This window comes from Vicia villosa, linkage group LG3 (genome assembly GCF_029867415.1).
Source record: "Vicia villosa cultivar HV-30 ecotype Madison, WI linkage group LG3, Vvil1.0, whole genome shotgun sequence".
Lineage (NCBI taxonomy): Eukaryota > Viridiplantae > Streptophyta > Magnoliopsida > Fabales > Fabaceae > Vicia > Vicia villosa.
The window spans coordinates 204,429,063-204,434,580 of record NC_081182.1 but is presented as its reverse complement, the minus strand read 5'-3'; positions in this window follow the sequence as shown (position 1 = coordinate 204,434,580).

Genomic DNA, 5,518 nt, shown 5'->3' with positions numbered 1-5,518 from the left:
GGGACTAATATGATAGAACTACATAATAGCTTACATATATGATTCTGAAATTCTAGCATGATAAACATGTTTGAGTAAGTGAAACATTGGAATGAGTATCCTTGGATGCTTGTTTGGCCATATTCACCTGTACGCTTGATTCAATAGAAATGTATACCATGAATCCATGTATAGATAGTTAGTATCATAATATGCTATCATACAATAGATTGCATGACATGTTGAATACATTCACTTATTCATGACTGATTTACTTGGTTTGTTGAAATGATGAATCTTGTGTGTCAACTTGATGAATGTATTTGGTGAATTGTATATATGTGGATACAATAGGCTAATTCATTTTTAGATGGATAGAAATGATGTTATTTTATCGTTCGAATGAATATACATGCTTGCGGTTGGCTGAATTGAAATAGAGGTACTAGGTCTAAAAAAACTTGGATTGGGATGAAGCCAATTGGGTTTGAAAGATAATTAGAAGTAAATTTTATACTGGAAAGTTTCATAACTTTATCATGTAATGTGTAACTATGGTATTATTATGAAGTTTTATATTTTGTTTTAGAATGCATACATAAAATGTTTGCCTAATAGAAATTACCTGGTGAGCGGACCCTAGGATCAGTGTTATCCGAAATAGGGAACTGTTTAGAACTGGAAATATGAAACGTTGATACTACCCAGTACACCCTAATTCTGAGGTAATGGAATCAAGGGAGGGAAAGTTGGGAGTGTCCGACTAATGGTAATGCGTAGTTCGAAACAGTAAGCCCCATTAGATGGAAAGTAAGAGAACACTAGATACCGCCTTGCTAGGCTAGTTCTAAGGGAAGGCGGCAGATAATTTCTGGAAACCACCTTATAGGACTTACTCATATTAGAAGGAGCAAAAACTTCTCTAAAACCTTGCCCCAATGGGTCGTAAGGTCGATATTCAACAGCGTTGAAAACACTAGTTGGGCTAGAGGTTTGTCAAAGGCTTCGACGTGATAAATTCTTGGCTCTTATTTTTCTACATGGCTCGTACATTTATGCTATTAGCTTATATGTTATTTTAAAGCCTATTATGCCCCGTTTCTTAAGACCCATGAAATAGTATATATGTGAGTAATAACAGGATAAGATAATGATAGTTTACCCTCTAGAGTCGAGTGGACCCATAGGATAGGGAGCTCCACTGAAATAGTTTATCTAACCCCATTTCTTATCATATTTTAGGTTACCATGTTGAAGGTAAGGACCGAGGAAGATGTGATTAGTGACGTGAAGAAGTTGCACTTGATTCTAGTGTTGTTGTGTTGTGATATTTTTACATTTTTTGTGTAGTATTAATTCAATGGAATTTGTTGTATATTATACATATTGAGATGTATTTTTATCACTTATGAATGTACTCAGTACCACTATTTTACACTTGATTAGTATGATTCTAGATGCATATTGATCGGGGTGTTATAGTTGGTATCAGAGCCTAGTTGACCCTCGACCTAGCCATGAGACTTCATTAGTAAACTCTCTTATTCCTCAAGCAAGAAATTGATCATACTCATCATTATCTTCATTCGTACACGGTTAGACGGTACCACTTATTCTATACATCATAAGAAACACGGGAAACATAACATAATTAACACAATATAACTCTTAAAAAAGGAAGAATTAGGACCATCAAGAATCGTATAAAAGGTATTAAACTCGACCGGAAGTCTGGCACCTGACTTGTAGAATTTTTTTAACTTAGCCATCATTATGTCACCTCTTTGTTTCTTTTCGATTCTTCGCCTACAGATTGAGAATCGTTTGTACTGGTTTCATTTGTAAACGTAGCTTCGTCGCTACTGGGTGAAGAAATGCAAAGACAGAGACCATCTATCAAGATATAAAACAATCAACATCAGGACACAAACATCATTCACAATAGCATCATCAACTACAAATACATAAACAACAACAATGACATCATCAACAACATTGACATCAATAACAATGATGACATAAATAACAACAAATACATACACAACAATAATGGCATCATCAACAACAATGGAAATATAAACAAAACCTAATGAAAAATGATAGTACTATAGATGCACGGGGAAAACGTTTATGTACCAAAAATGACGTTGTCTCTTTCTTTAAGTTCCTCTTCGACTACTAAACCGAAGGCTAGTCAAGAACGGTGTAATACGGTGAACTGACTTTTTTGAAATGTTGCGGTTAAGCAAGAGTCGCCACCGACTTTTATTTTATCCAAATATCAGAAAGGCTAAAAGAACAGGAAAAACCTTTTAAATAAAAACTTAGTTCGGGGGGTAATTATGCAAAGGGAAGGTGTAAGGCACCCTTTGCATCCATGGTTTTCCACGGGCTCTTAATTGCTTAGCTCACTTGTTTGTTTGAAAAGTTTGAAAATGAGGTGTGAAAAGTAAAAACTTTGAAGAAGAACTTTAGCTTGTAAATAAGCGTAGTCTTTTGAAAAGTATTTGAAAATAAGTGGAAAAAGAGCTTGAATTTGAATATGAAATAGAGCAAGCAATTAATAGCAACTACCCTAAGTTTTGAAAAATTGTTCTTTTAGTCTTTCGGGTGAAAGGGTCTATCCATACCATAAAGGGTAGGAAGCCTTTCAATTGGATGTTGAAGGGTCATCGAGTTATCGTTCGCCATAAGACTGTCCCATCCCATAAAGAGGGCATGTAGTCTAAGGGAAGGATAAGATAGTCAATTTAAGCTTTTTAGGCATCATGCGAGGATACCTTAGCAATTAGGACAATCATCTTATTTTTCGAGGCAGCATCGAGGGAGTTTCAATAACTTTGAAGGCAACATTGCTTTAGGTATCCTCGGGATCGAGGGACTTTGACTATTTAGTACACTTAGAGGCAACAAGGCAACAATATAAGGCAACAATAAGGCAACAATAAGGCAACAAGAGGAATTACCATAAAGGTGTGTGGGTGCAACAATCACGTGATTAATATTCAGATAATTTTATCTTATAATTAGTGATCTAATTTATTTTCAAGGCTTGCACTCCCTAGGATTACTAACCACACAGTTAATATAAAATAACAGCAGAAATAAAATTTCCTACGCTATTACAATAAACACCTGCGGGGACGGGGGAATTAAAAATCAAAAGAAGAAGAAGGAACAATAATTAAAAAAATCTTGAATGCATTCCTCGAATCCTTGATCAATCCTCGAACCCTTGATCCACCCTAAAAATTAAAAGGCAAACAGATAAGAGTAAGTGTAGGAGGGATTCATTGACTAATGAGGCAAACCCTATTTTGGGCAAAAGGCAAAAATAGAAGTAAAATAATATTTAAATAGGAACAGAATTAAAAACTTAACTTTTTTAATTGGGCATGGCGCGCGGCTGAAGACCTGAGTGATCCTGAAAATTAGACACGCAGAAGAGAAGCGTTAGTGCATTTACTGATCTAAACCCTAGTTGATTACAAACCCTAAAAGTTTACAAACCCTAAAGGTTTTTAAGAAAACTTATTGTGACCCAAAGAGTTTATAAGGCTAAAAAGGCGTTACCTACCAACAGACCTAAAGCTATCAGGATTGATAAATGTCTCGAGGTTAACAAATTAATTAAAAGTATAAATAATAATTTTTCTTATAAATAAAAATAATTATTTTTAATGTGTGTGAGAAAAATCGAGTGTAGATTAAATTAATAGTTGTATGAAATTATTATAATAAAAACATTTAAATTAAACAAAAACAAAAGGGGCTAAATAAAGGTTTAAAACAAAAATAAAATAAAAGGAAAGCAAATACTTGGCTGGGCAATGATCTGGTGTGAATGGCTTGTGAGTGTCTATGGTAGACATGCAGGTCCCTGGGCATTTGATCAAATCTTTCACGCATCTGACGGTTGGGAGGCGAGAGTACATCCTGGGCGTGCTAGCATTGGATCCTCCAGAAAATTAAAACATACATATTGTAAAAATAAATGGCAGCCATAGGGGTCGAACCCCAGCCATCATGGTTATCATGCGTTGGTTTCAACCAAGCAAGCTATGTGATTACGTTGTTCAATGAAGCGTCAAATTAATTATATAAAAAAACAAAACAACTTAAATGACAAGTCAAACGCAGTATTCACGTGGGGCCCGTATGCTGTGCGTGATACCCAATGGGATTGGAGAGAAAGCTGCGCCGTTTGTTGACTGGCCAGTAAGACGAAGGGAGAGAGGATGAACACACTGACCAACGAATGAAAGCAAGACGCATGGGGGTCCAAGAGTCACCATAACTGTTCATCATCTTCTCAAAGTTACCTGCGAATTTTGTTATGAAATTACTTGTGATTTCTTCTGCGGTTTTTGTTACGCGTTCACCATCTCCAAACCTGAAATTTTTGAAACACAAACAACACAACATGGCAAGAACATATCAACCCAGATCGACTAATTAGAATGTCCTGAGTCTAATGGCGCGTCTGTTTTGGACAGAAACGCATGGTACCTACGAGAACGAAGCCTTTCATCTTCTTTGCCCTAACAATGGTGTTTTGGTATTCTCACGTGCAAGCAATGCTTCAAGGATTCAAATCTCTTTTAAACATCGTCACAAACATGTCAGTAACATTAAATCACGTAAACACACATTAAAACATGGAGAACGAAAATTCAAGAACATGAACAATTATGAACAACATGGATGAGTGTTTTATATGCTTTTCGTCTTAGACTTGAGTGTAAACTTACTCTCTTTTACCTTAGGAACGAAATATAATGATTAGTTTTGCTGGAGAATGGAGGTATTGCAAGAACTTATGCGCCCTAGCTTTTTTGATTTTTTTGGAAGCGTGGAGAGAGTTTTTGATGGCTAGGATTCATGTCCTGAGAGGCTTGACGTGTTTGGCTTATATATGGGAAGGAATTAGGGTTGGAAAGATGGATTTAAATCATGAGATTGGTGAAAGAAATTTTGAGAGAGATTTGATTGAAAAATTGCCATGAAATCTTACCATATTTGATTCAATCTCCTTTTAATCAATATATTTGATTTACTTGAGCCCCAAGAATGATTTTGTGATTGAGAAAATCAAATCATTCATCAATTTGAATTTATCTTATTTTTCTTTGATTTAAATTGGATAAAAAAATCAAAAATAAATAAAATAAGAATCCAAAATTCTTCACCAACGAAATTGAATAGCTTCTAGGTGTTTCTTGGGCTTTTATATGATCCAAAATAAACCCCCATGATTTAATTCATCATTTTTGGTATTTTTCTTAATTTATTTGCTATTTAAATGAATAAACTTCAAATAAAAATAAATAAAAATTCCAAAAATGTGAGAATGGTTTTATAGGTCCTTATTTAGGTCATATGCATGTTTGAAGTCCAAAACCTAAGCCCATTATCTAAAAAACACAAAATTATTCAATTAGGGTTTCATGCACTTCTTGAAATTTGACCAACTTCTGAGCCTCATATCTCCTTCAATTTTTGTCATATGACCATGTTATATGACTTTTTGGAAAGCTCA